The 14,297-nt window shown below is 41.5% G+C and overlaps 1 protein-coding gene across 4 annotated transcripts in view; it reads right to left on the bottom strand.

The window, feature by feature from the left end:
• LOC117259582 (RNA-binding protein Musashi homolog 2-like) overlaps positions 1-14,297 on the bottom strand; it is a 506,563-nt gene that overhangs the window by 440,961 nt on the left and 51,305 nt on the right. The window lies entirely within an intron of this gene.

Raw genomic sequence — 14,297 nt, forward strand, 5'->3', positions numbered from 1 at the left:
CAGGCTCAGTGTGCTGTGCAGCTGTGCTGCGCTGCTGTGCATGCGGCGTGTTGTGTGTAACAGCAGTCTTTTGATGGTCATGCAACTGTCACACACTGTCCATGTGTGATCATGGTAAACAGACAAGCTGTAACCATGATAACTGTCTGGTAACAAACTGCGTCTGGGTCGAGTTCAGACTTAAAAATCAGAAAGGCTCTCGGTTCTAAGTGTCTCGGACTCGGGTCAGGTTCGGTCAAGAAAATGAGGCCCGAACCGTGCTCTAGTTTGGCGACCTATCCAGGGTGTACCCTGCCTCAGGATGAGAGGTTATGGAAAATGAATGAATAAATGACAGTACTATCTCCATCAGCTGACATGTGACTGTGTTCAGTCCTCTCTCTCCTTCCATCACACTGTTAGTGCACTAGGATGCAGAGTCAATCCCCCTCCCCCCCATCGTCAAACTGCCTCCTGCTGTAACCCACTCAATCACCGTCCTTTTCCTTCCAATAACAAATACTGTTGAGTGTAATTACTTAGCTGAGAAGATGAATAGTGCAATTACCACCTGCATGCAACAAGCACTTAAGATGGCTTTAAGTAAAAGCATCTGAGGGGCTCTTAGGACAGACTCAGCTGGGGATTTACACTATCTGATTGGTCCGTTCAGGATTCTTTTGCTGTGCCTGAGGAATGCAATGTTATAGTTTGCTTCTGTCTCTTAGTGGACAAACCTCAAGCATCAACCTGATCTATAAATAGACCATGATCTCACATCAACATCATACTTTTTCTTGCTTCTCTGATTTTTACATCCTACTGATTGTTAGTTTAAGTGTCAAAGCTGTGGCTCCATTATACCACCTCATGTATGAGTGAGCTCTTTACTCAGCAGAACATTTTGCAGTGGCAAAATCAACTTCTCAGTGCTGTCTGGTGGACAAACTATGCAATGGTGACACTGTTTCTAAATTACCTCAGGCATTTCTGTACTGCAGTCACTTGTTCCTAATCGGCAGCAGAATACACGAAGACCGATATATCTGCAATAAGCTAATATCGACCAACCTCTAGCTGTGGCATATACACACAGCACCACAAATCTGCAGCAAAAGGAGGATGATGTGAGTTTTTTACAGTTCATTAGGACAATGATGGTAGAAATAAAAAAATATAAAATGTTGGTGGTTCATATAACTGCATAAATCTGATACTATTTCAGTATCAATTATACAGTATCTCAAGTCATTAAAGGTCACATAAAACCATCAATGTGACAACACTCTTGGCACTGTAATGCATTTCAAGAATAAAACATGAAACACCAATTTTGTGTCCTGTGAAACAGATTAATGAGCCCCAGTGATCTGATGTCTCTGACATAAACAGGCACTGTACCAAGTTATAACAAACCTGTCTGATGAGGTGTGTGTTATTCTGTAGTAGCCTGGATTTATTTGCACATGATTTAACAAAGGTAAACTGAGTAAATGACCATGTGTAATGGCACTGAGCTCTGATGTAGCACTTCTCAGATCAGAGGCTGCAGATTTATCATTATATGTTAATTTATAGATCTGTTAGCACCTTGACACACTAAGCAGGCCGTCAGGATTTCAGTGAATGTCTGTCACTGTAATTTTTGCGGTGTGTCCCATACTGTTGGCACTAGTTGGCTGTTTTTTGGCTGATTCAGCGTGTTGAATCTCTGAATCTCTGAGCCCATCAGTGAGAGAAATCACTCTGTCAGTTTAGCTCAGCGGACAAGAAGAGAAATGGAAGTGGTAAAAGCAAAGAAACAGCTCAAGTCAAGAGGGTGTGAGAGTGAAAAAACGTGTCATGTTAGGTAAGATTATGTTTATAGCCATTGAGCTCTTCAGCAGAAACGGTTTGTAATTGTTTGTGTTACTGCTCTCTAGCACACAGTAAATATAATTTGATCTTCATCAGGTATAATTTGATCCTTATCTGCTGCTATGGAGAGTTATTTCCTCTCACGACACAACAGTCGACCTTCAAGGCCACTAGTTCTTTGATGTCCACATACCCTTTAAGACTGCTATACTGATGTTTCTGCTTTCACTGTGCTAAACATTAACATTTCATCTGTCAATTTAAACACATCTACTAGTTGGAGAGTGTTTCATTAAAATAGTTTGCTTATATTTCAGAAATAAATCAATTGTTGCTGCACATTTGGTCAAAGTATTCAGTTTTTCAACCTCCAGCTTTTCTGCACCTCTCCTCCCAACTGTGCTGTACACCAAAATACCACACAGAGAGGCAAAGAAAATTCCAAGGTCAAAAAAATTCCAAACTGTCTCAGTATTGCTTGCACAGAAATCCTGAAAGTACTTTGGATTATATCATAACAGCTTCTGAGCTTTAAATGCCAACAGACTCACAGCAGTCAGAGGCCTGTATGTAGCCTGAGATAAACAAAAAAGATCCATAAAGCTCAGGTGTCATATCTGATCAGTATCCTTATCAACACTGCAGTGTGCAAACTCTATACACTGAAGAAGATGCACTTAAACAGGGTTTATCTGGATCAAAATGAGGCAGAGGGGGTATCACCCTGATCATGTGCACATATGTATATGTATCGTGCCTTCAACCGGGTAAAGGAATCACTTTTTACACGCACCATATTGTGGGAGTACTAATAATTATGTGTTTGAAAAAATGACAGTTATAAATAAATTGTGGCCTATTGTTACATGAATGATCAGTAGTCAGATGACATGACCTAGTTAATGTCTGAGTCTGAGAGCATGAGCACAAATACTGATATAGTGAATATCTGGTTAAACAATTTGATTCTGCTAGAAAAATATTATTAACTCAAATGTAATGTAACAGGTTGTATTAGGACCCAAATGCAACACACTGGATACTAGAAACAGTTTGTAGTATTTATTGGCGAGTGTGGCAACATGGTGAAAGTCTCCAAATCATAAAGACCCACAGTTAAGGAGACTGGAACACACACACTGTAGTGTCATCGTCAGATGGTAACACCAAGCAGCAACAAGCAAACAGGAACCAAGGATGCAGAAACAGATTTCAAGGTAGAGGGCAGAAGGCTGGTGCAGTTAGCGAGAATCAGATGAAGGCAGGTAGGTAAGAGACAGGCAGGGTCAGAAAAGGGAAATCAGTCTGAAAAAAAAAATGCCATAGAGTCTTGCATGTGCGCCGAAGAAGAATCTGGCAACGAATATGGGAACTGCCCATTGGTCCGACAGCCCATTGGTTCAACATTCCATTGTTCCGACCATATTAAACCCATTGTTCCGAAGTCCCGTTGTTCCGAAATCATCATGACGCCCTGTGGTTAAGGTCTGGTTAGGTTTAGGCACAAAAACCACTTGGTTAGGGTCAGGAAAAGATCATGGTGTGGGTTAAAATGAAAAAGAAAGTGACAAACACATAAGCCGTGAGCCTGCTCCGCCTCAAGCCTTTCCCAGCTGACCCAGAGCCGGTCGCGGCGCACCATCAAGGCAGAAATATGCCTGCCGCGAGCCGTTCAGCACCGCGGACAGTCGGACTAATGGGATGTCGGAGCAATGGGTTGTCGGACCAATGACATGGACCCACGAATATGTAAGGCTGTGAGTAATGAGGAACAGGTGAACTGAGTTACCTTGATGTTGAAGGTGTCACTGATGCTGAGGCACAGGAAACCAGGGTGAATGGAAAATTACTAACTGGGAGCTGGGTGACTGGGCAGGCAGAAATGAGCAGGTGACCAGAAATACAGAACTGTAACATGTAGATCTCCAGTTTTTTAAGTATTTAAAAAAATAACTGAAAAAATAATTGAACTTTAAGTAATCCTCTCTTACATGCTTTTATATGACAGCCTTACTTTTTATAAATAATTTTGATTATTGTACTTCCTATTTAAAATGATTTGCTTTCATCAGTATCAGTATATGTGGCAGTCATGTTTTTGGATATATTGTATCATGTTCTACAGATGTCTGTTTGATCCTTTGGATTCAATAAAGTGAGAAAAACGTCCCAATTTTCTTACATGTCACCAGTGTAAACATTGCAATTGCTGTACAAGGCACACATGTAAAGGTGCATGATGATTCTGTATTAAGATTGGTGAGTAGCTGAATCTCCTTTTTCAAACTTTAAGAACCTTGGATAGAGCTTCAGTCCACACTAAGCATGTTTACATGCAAAAAATATTACAGTTTTTTTCCCTTTTTCCTAAAAAAAATAATGGCAATATTCCTAATAGCCTGTTTACGTGGCTAATGAAAATGCATATTACACTAATACTCCCCTTTACATGCAACCATGCATACTCCCATTAACAGGCCATAACATGCCATTTGTCACAACAAAATATGAGCTACTTGTCATTTTTCTTCTTTGCATCAAAATAGTTGTTTGTAGTTTAAAGTTTCCTTCTAGTGGCAGACCAAGGACAGTATATATAGTCTTATTTAATGTATTTTTATAGTTTTAGGACACTATAATATAGTTTCCATGTGGCAGATTTGTTAGACAATGAGAATACAATCTCCCTCGTTCATTCCTTCAACCACCCTCATAGAAAGGAAGGTTGGTGTTGTGATATTTGTGCATACCTGTAAAATTTCAATCAGTAGCACAGGCTGTTATTTGCTTAAATCGTTGAGATCAATGGGCCTATATTTGGGACAGACGTCTAAATGGGACAAGCCTTTAATTCCTTTCACACACCAAAGATGATATGGTCTGAAATATGACCAAAGTGTTTATTTAAACCAGTAAGAATATTACCCGGCACAACCTCACATTATCCTGTTAAAACAATTCGCACAACTTGGACTAATTTTCATGAAAAACCCTTTTTATTCTTTTGATCTGAGGACCCTTTTGGACTAAAGGAATATGAATAATTTACAGGGTAATTGAGGAATGGACACATAATTTGAGGTCTCCAACAACCCACTTTTATACATCCAAGGACCCTCTATATAAAAACATGACCTGCTTGGCTACCAGATCAGGCGTCTAATTGAGACAGGCATTTATTTGTAAAAACATGCAGCCACACCAGGCTCGTAAAAGGGACTGGGCATTTAATTGGGACTAGGCTTTTAATTGAAGTTTTACAGTATCCAAAAACCTGTTGATATCCAAGTCTTTCATAATGTTTAAAAGTAGGTGTGTTTCTCCTTCCGAGCAGAAATGAGGCCTTTTCTTTTGGGCATCCATTCTACTCAGCCCTGCAAACTGTTAGCAAGTTGGTTTGTGTACAACCTATCCATGACAATATTCCAAATGCACTGTTTATATGCCCAGAGAATACTATTAAAACCTGAATAATACCATTTTAATAGGAAAATGCTAGATTCAGAAAAATGCATAATTTGGAATATTTTAACAAAATGTGCTGTTCACATGACCCGTATCAAATTCAGAATACTGTCATATTCTGAATAAAAAAAGAATATTATAGTGCATGTTAACATAGCCACTGACGCCTCACTGACATAGCCTTTAGTCAGTGTAAGGGCTGCTGTTTGCCAGCAGATTGCTGATCTAAATGAGACACAGACACAGAGTCAGAGCAGAAAATGGCCTGGGAGCTCTTAGTGGGCATGTGAGAGTGAGCAAGCCAGCCTGCTCCTCTCTCTCCCCTTGTCATTCTCCCTCCTGCTCTGCCAGTAATCCCTCACTGCTCGAGAAAAACGGCCTCTAAATTTAGCATCAGATTTATCATGCAGCAGGAAAAGCTGCAGCAAACTAGACAGCCAGCCAGAGAGAAAGTGAGTCTGCATATATGAGAGAGGGAGACATAGACAGAGAGAGAGAGAGTGGTGAGGGGTGTTTACAGACGGAGGGTGTCAGAGGCTGAGGACCAATCAGACAGCTCGGCTCTGAGCAGCAGCCAAGAGTGCAATCCAGTGCAGAGCCAGAGAGCAGCAGTGAAGATTTTCAAAGACAAAGAGACAGTGCAGAGAGAGGAGTTGATAAGTAGTGAGTGAGAGGTGGAGGGGTTAAAGAGAGATAGCTGTAGTAAAGAGCTTTCAGAGCAAACCCACAGTGTTTCCAAGTGCTTGATTTCCACCTTTATTTCTGGTGAACAAGCTGCTGTGACTGAGTCCTTCATCTTTTTTAACAGGTGATTGTGTTTCTAAAAACACCTCAGTGCTGACCTGCAGCCTGTGGACAACAGCTAAAACACAGAGGTAGAAGCTGATGAGCCTTTTAGAACTCTACAGTAGACAGAAAATCTCCTCTGCGATCATTGATTAGAGTATGCTTGCAAAGGAACTGCTCGAACTGGTGCTGCTTCAGACCACTTCTTACCTTAACCATCATAACGTCATCTGTCACTACGTCAGACCATTTTCAAATGATCACAACTCAATCACCACATTCATAACGAGATGATAAATTTCTGACAATTATCAGTTCCCCACTCACTGTCATTTTGCAGGGCTCTCCCTCAATATTCCTTTCTTATTGCTAAGTGGAAAGACTCAACTGGCTCAGCAAGTCACACTTTGTCTTGTGAGCTCCTGCATGTCATTTCTTTACCTATTTATATATTTAATGTCTTGTATTTCCATTTTTTACTTGTATGATTTTGTTGTAATACATACTGAATGAGCATCGTTGGAGGGAAGCTGAAATCCAAGATTGCATTGCCAATGACTGCTTGCAAGGTTTATCCATGAAAAGTTGTTATACCAGCCAGGTAGCAAGTTTCTTTTGATAGGGGCCAGCAGCCTGGTGGCAGAGAAGCGTCTTTATTGATGGGGGCAAGAAACAGACTGTTTTAATTTTTATGTTAGCAGTACTGATGAGTTACATTAAAATAGGTTTTTTTATGTGCAAAAAGCTGGTCTCATATGGACAGGGCTGGGTGATATGGCCAAAAATATTATCACAATAAAGTTTTTACTATCAAATGATAGCAATAATTATCACAGCTAATGTCAAATTATTATTTCTTTCAAGTTTACAGTGGCATGCAAAAGTTCAGGCACCCTGGTCAAAATTTCATGAACTGATTTCCAAAAGGTATGAAGTTGATGATTAAACATGCCTATCTTAAGCAATATCAGTGTATTAGTTTTGCTTTGTTTTGTACAATTTTAGAGCGAAAAAGGAAAGGAGTACCATGCAAGCTCAAAGACAACTTATATCAGGGTCGCACACCATAAATAGCTTGTTAGGCCTGTGGCTTGTTTACAGTCATCATTAGGAAAGGCCAGGTGATGCTACATTCAAAGCTTTATTCAGACTTCTGAAACCTTGGGCCATGGGCTCCTCTAAACAGCTGCCTAGCACTCCCTTCTGCCTCCTTCTGCCCACAAAGGGCAGAAGGAGGCTGTAAGACGGTAGCTGTTCATGTTTCTCAGTTCATTATGTAAACAAGAAATGGCACTGAACAGGAGATGCTCTTTGGATTGTTAGAAAGGCAAATCAAAACCCTGTTTGACTGCAAAAGACCCACAGGAAGAAATACTCCATTAACTCTGGAGTGGTGGTTCACTGTTCTACTGTGCAACAGCAACTGTACAAATATGACCTTCATGGAATAGTCATCAGAATAGTCATCCTTTGTCCTCGCCACAAAATCCAGCGTCAGAGCATCTAAACAAGCCTGATGTTTTTTGGAAACAAGTCCTGTGGACTGATGAAATAGAATTTTGGGTGCAATGAGCAAAAGTATGTTTGGAGAAAAAAGGGTATAGAATGTCATGAAAAGAAGACCTGTTCAACTGTTAAACACGGGGGTGGATTGATCATGTTTTGGAATTGTGTTGCAGCCAGTAGCACTGGGAACATTTCACAGGTAGAGGGGAGAATGGATTCAAATACATTACAGCAAATTCTGGAGGCAAATATCACACCATCTGTAAAAAAGCTGAAGATGGACAGGATGGATTCTTCAACTGGACAATGATCCTAAACACACCTAAAAATCGACAATGGACTACTTCAAAAGGCACAAGTTGAAGATTTTGCCATGGCCCTCACAGTACCCCGACCTAAACATCATTAAAAATCTGTGGATAGACCTCAAAAGAGCAGTGCATGCAAGACGGCTCAAGAATCTCACAGAGCTAGAAGCCTTTTGCAGGAAGAATGGGTGAAAGTCCTCAGAAACCGTCTGAAAAAAAGCGTTTAGCAGCTGTGATACTTATCAAAGGGGGTACTACTATGTACTGCCCATACAGGTTGGCCAAACTTTTGCTTCAGGCCCGTTTCTTGTTTTGTTTTTTGAAACTGTAAAAGACTGAAATTAAAAAGAAATCTTGCTTAACACATTAAGGAAATGTACCATCTTTAACTTCATGCCTTTTGGAAATCAGTTCATCTTCTACTCACAGTAAACAAAATTTTGACAAGGGGTGCCCAAACATGCCACTGTAAAGGTAGGGTTGCAATGGTATGAGATTTTCACAGTATGATAGCTGTCAAAGAAAATCTTGCGGTTTCAGTATTACAGAATTTATATTATTATGAGTCAGAATGACCCTTAAGGAATGAAAATATAAGGATTATTTTTTGGTTGAACAAACATTTTATTACTATCATCTGGTGATCGTGATTATGATTTTGAGGTCAAACGATTTCAAAATTAATGAAATTGAAAAAAAAAACAACGTGCGGAAAATGGCAGAGGGAGAGCAAGAGAGGTTGGTCTGTGTGTGTTTGTGTGTGCACACGTGTCTGTGTCTGTATGTGTGTGTGTGTGTGTGTGTGTGTGTGTGTGTGTGTGTGCGCACTGGGGCCGAATTCCGCCGTGCGCCATGCAGAGACAGACATGACATGCCATTGTGTAAACAATATAAGTCATCACGTGCACCGCATAATCGTGATTTAAATTTTGACCAAAATAATCTTGATTATGATTTGTTTCCATAATCGAGCAGCCCTACTACCCTTAGACCATAACTAAAAAAAGGAGGTTCTCCATAGAGTTACACTGCTGCCCTATTTAAAGGTGATTTTTACCCCTAAGCTGAAGTTGAAGAAAATCAGACAGTTGATTTTGGTTTAAACTATTCTTTATTTGTCAAAACATGATAACCACTTGCCAAAAAGTGCAACATTTTCTGAATCTCAGATAGATTTTAAAAAACTGCAATTAATTCTGGTCAGCAGCATGTCAAACCCTTTGTAGAGACGGTTTAAAACATTTCATCGATGTCTGACAAAAATCACGAAGCTCCACTTTTCACAATTTTGACTTTCTACTGCAAAAGTAAGGTCCACATTCTTCCCCAGCAACAGACAGCATTGGGCATCCAAATGACCAATGAAAAAACATTTTATCACGTATTCTGTCTTAATTGGGTGTTAGAAGTGTCTCTTTTTGGTGCATTGGTGGCTTAGTGGTAGAGCAGGTGCCCCATGTACAAGGCTGTTGCCGCAGCGGCCTGGGTTCAACTCCAGCCTGTGGCCCTTTGCTGCATGTCACTCCCTCTCTCTCTCCCCCTTTCATGCTTGTCTGTCCTAACAATTAAAGGCTAAAAATGCCCCAAAAAATATCGTAAAAAAGAAGTGTCTCTTTTGTCCCACCTTCCCTTTGTTGGGGAATAGCATCTTTGGAAACTGTGAAAACCAGGTCTTCAGCTTCATTCACTGGCAAGGTAAAGTATAACCATAAATCTATTGTTTGACAACTGTACTCAATTTTTCCACGAGTTACCAATCATTCACGATTGTAATTTGAATGTACTAGTTTACATATTGTTGTACCTTACAACTTAATCCTGATGGCTAACTGCTAACTGACCTTAGCCAGCTAATGGTGATTAGATGGCTACAGTTAGCTAGCATTCTGTTGATACTGATAATTATGTTTCAATCCAAAATAATTTTTGATGCCGCCAATCTCTACTAACGTTTCATGTATGTCAGATGATTTGGTATGTCCATGAACACAGACTTTATACCTTCAATACTTGGCAGACTTATTAGAGCATCTAACGCTAGGCTACTGTTGTTGTCCTCACATTGAGTGAATCCGAACTAAAGCTTTTTTATACAATGACAGTGTTGTATTTATCAACATCTGATGTGTCTGTTGTGTCCACTGTTTCTTCCTTTTCAGGTTAGACATATCTTTAACATTAAAGAAGCTATGTGCAATAGCAAATGTAAAATACAGTGGAGCAGTTGAGGCAGAGAGGAGAGTCTGTAGCAGTGAAGACGAAGGTTTGTGGAATAAATAGGGCTAAGTCAGCCATAGCAAAGAATGCACACTTTTTGCAACATTGAGTTATGTCAATATTGCATTTATTACTAAATCTGTGGCTCTTTATTTTTTCAAGATTCAGTTGAAAGTAAAAAAGATTATATACAGGACTATGTTCCTGATGAATCAGAGGATTAAGGTAGGTATTATCATTATTATTATTATTATTATTGTTATTATTAGTAAAATTCATATTTTTGTTTAGAAACCTTCACACAAAAAAACTACCTCAATGGGCTTCACAGATCTCACAGTGTGAGAACATTATCTCACAGTTAATGGTTATTTTCGTCATTTTTCTTTCTTCGTTCTTTCTTTCTCAGAAGGACAAGAAGTTGCGGTGGACTCCTCAGGTGGTGAGGGTCGTCTGGGATGGTGGAGGAAGAAGGCTAATCTTGAGACCTAGAAGATAAATGTCCAGAAAAGGAGGAGAATGCGGGGTCAGTCTTATCTCGGTAGGAAAAATAAGGACAAAGACAAATAAAGACAAACAGGGATGCGCTGCCAGTCTACAGCTTGCCAAAAGTCCTCTAATCTGCACTGCAGACAAGTTGATGAGTCAAAGAGGCAGGAAATCTTTAAGTACTTTGGGGAGAAATTAGACTGGAAAGAGAGGATAATTTATGCCCAGTCTTTAGTGGAGGTGAGCAGTGTGAAGCAGCGGCGGACAGAAGCAGATGAGTCCACCCTGTCATGGATGGTAAAAGACTTCAAGTGTGTCAGTTCATGTTCCTCTCAACATCTGGGATACAAAAGTGGTGTTTTTTTAAGTGGGGGAAGAGAGGGAGGAGTCCTGAGCAGACCAATCTGGAAATCCATCGGTAAAAAAAAAAGAAAAAAATTTTTTTTTATCTTCCTTTACCTCTGGAGGCACAGCCCGGAGTTTTTCGACTAACGGAAGTGCAGGAGCCTCGGCAATCGTTCACGCCCTTAACTTCCGGCGGTGCCCCCAGGGACTCGCCGTGTTGTTTACAAATACTTCGGGTAGAAAACCAGCAGAGTTTAGCTATATATCACATTTTATCACGTCACTATATCACTGTGTAGACTAATCTGATGTTTGTTAAGCCTATAAACACAATGATTGAACAAACATTACTATTTCTGTGTGTTTTGTAATTAACATGGTTATCATAGATTAGCTGGGCTAACCGTTAGCGGTGTCTGTAATAACCATAGACTGTATAAAATAAGGTAATAACTCAATAAACGGTCCGTGAATAAAATATTTTTTCCAGCAGATATCTTAGTTACAACATGATTGAGCTAGCAAAGCAGTTTTGTGTTGCTATGTGTGGTATTTATTCAGTTTTGGGAAATCACCATGTCTAGAAAGCAGCAGTGGCTGCAGCTGACAGGGACAGCTAACGTTAACACTAGCAGCAAAGCTAACATCAGGATCGTCATCTGTTAAAAGCCTCCCGTTGTCAGATACGACATGAAACTACTCCAGTTAGCTCAATCATGTTGTAAGTAAGACATCCGCTGGAAAAAAATTTTTTTTCACGTTGACGAGACGGCGTTTTGGGTGGAGCGGTCGCTATGGATGCAGAGCTTGCTGTTTCTGTAGGTACACATTTCCTGGGAGTGAGGACAGGGACAGAAGAGCAAGACTTCCTGAGGACATTCTTTCCGAATCTGCCAAAAGTTCCATCACAGTACTGTAGGTCATCCTTTACCTTGAGCCTGTATTCAAGTCCATCACTCACCACACACAGTACAAGCCCTCTTGTGCAGATCATGATATCCAGCCTCTGTCAAGGCAAGTGTTTTCCACCATTTTCAACAACTTAAATCTTTCTATTTTTCATCCATGAAAAGATCAGTGTGATACCTGTTGCCCATTCAAGGCTGGGAACCTCCACACTGCCACATGGGAGGAGCACTGCATTAAAAAAGACGAGTCATGAAGCAAAAGGACAAAGAAGAGGAAGATGAGAAGACCATGTTGCTTTGCATGGATCTCCAGGGGCTCCTGCCCTGCCCCAAGCTGCAAGCCTCTGCCTTCTATTACAAGACCAAGCTCTGTGTTTATGACTTCACCATCTTTGACATGATATCAGATGATACAACAAATTGCCTGTGGCATGAGGGTGAAGATGGTCTTTCTGCCAGTGAATGTGCTTCATGTATCATGCATTATCTTGAAGCACACCCATCATACAGTATGAGGAGCACATCCTGTGGAACAAAGTGGAGTGGATGCAGCTACCAGAACCAAAACCTACTGTAAAGCAATGCCCTCCTCAAGTTTGTGACTGGAAAGCAGAAGCCACAGAAGTACCTTGAAAAAGGTCACACACAAATGGAGAGTGATTTTGTGCATAGTGTAATAGAGAGTTTTTAGCCTCACTGTAGCCTGTAGCTCTGACTGCTTCTCTGTGCTCCGCGTTCACGTGTGCGTGCTCAGGGTGGTCGGTGATCTCTGAAGAGCAGCAGGCAGGCATCGCCAATTCAAAGACGCAAAGACTTTCCTCTTCTGTTGGCATTGCTTTGCATTTGAAACAACTACACCACCAGGTTTCCAGTGCTCGACTCCGGTATTCTGCGGCTGGCTGAGGGTTAGGCTCATGAGCTGCAGCGGCTGCTTCGTCCAGTAGCCTGAGTTCCGTGCGTATACTCGGGCTCAAACAAATACGGCTCAACAAAATGCTGTTCCTCCTCAATTTCAAAGTCTTCAGACATGTTGGGCTGTCCTTTGCTAAAAGACTGTAGCGCAAATTATCTTTTAGCTACTGTGGTTACGTTGTCTCTCCCTGCGGCGCACGTGTTACGTGATGTAAACATGGCTGAGCAAAGCTCATGCTTTCGCTGGTCTCGCACAGGCGCGCACACGTGAGCGCGGAGCACAGAGAAGCAGTCAGAGCTACAGGCTACAGTGAGGCTAAAAACAGAGTTCATATGACTTTTTCGAAACAACTTTTTATGTCGCGGCTGCAGCACACTTGGATCACTACGGATGAGCAGTATGGAGATACTTTGTGGATTCAGGTTTGTGTTCTTGGACGTTAGTCTGGGGCGCCATCTGCCATTAGGTGTTCTGGTGCTCCCCCCGCCAATCTCCGTAAGGGATGTGAGGACTCTAAAACTTCACCAGGGCCTCCATCGGCATATGGGTGAGTAGATAATGGCTGAATTTTCATTTTTGGGTGCAGTATGCCTTTAAGACTTGTCGCCCATTTTGCTCCTTTTTCATGCACATGCAGGGGGGAAATCCCGGGGGGGACAGGGGGGACATGACTCCCCGTTCAGTAAAGCTGTACCCCCCTAGAATCATTTGAGACACAATTAATAATTTTCGAACAATGCAGTAGTATTTACTGAAAGCACAATGTAAGCGGTGCTCATTATAATCACACAATAATGTGCTATTTAAATCTTAAAAGATTTAGTCCCCCCCCCCCCCCCCTTCCCATTCCTAGTAGTGGTATATCCCACACTCTTTCCAACGGGCGGGGCTGCTTGGCAGCAGTAGCAGCGTGTGGCTGGAGCCGCTGCCCACATCGCGCATCGCAGGGTAAGATGTTCACTCACACAGACACAGTTTAACTTAGGCTACACATGTTACAACACATCCCATTTACTGTTACAACAAGCCCCAGGCCCTGGCTGATAATATAAACTGTCCGCAACATTTCTCCTGCATTGTTCAAAAGCCTACTCAATTACGAGTGCTGCTAAGCTAAAAGCTAATGATTAAGCTCAGAGTTTAGTGATAGAGAGGACAGGAGAGAAAGAAGAGGGAGAGGACAGGACAAGAGCAGTCAGTGGCGGAGCAATGGGTACCTGTCTGTAGGCTCTCCACCTGTCAATGAGACAAACATGAATGACCTGCAGTCTAACTGACAAGGAGCGGTCATTATGCACGACTATTACGCACAGTTGTGGCGGAGCGGCTCAAATGGGTACCTGTCTGTAGGCTCTCCTCCTGTCAGTGAGACAAACATCAAAGACGTGTAGTCTCCGACGAGGAGCGGTCATTACGCGCGACTATTACGCACGGTTGTGACGGAGCGTAGCTAATGGGTACCTGTCTGTAGGCTCTCCTCCTGTCAGTGAGACAAACATCAAAGACGTGCGGACGAGGAGCGGT

Source organism: Epinephelus lanceolatus, chromosome 4, assembly GCF_041903045.1.
Source record: "Epinephelus lanceolatus isolate andai-2023 chromosome 4, ASM4190304v1, whole genome shotgun sequence".
Classification (NCBI taxonomy): Eukaryota; Metazoa; Chordata; class Actinopteri; order Perciformes; family Serranidae; genus Epinephelus; species Epinephelus lanceolatus.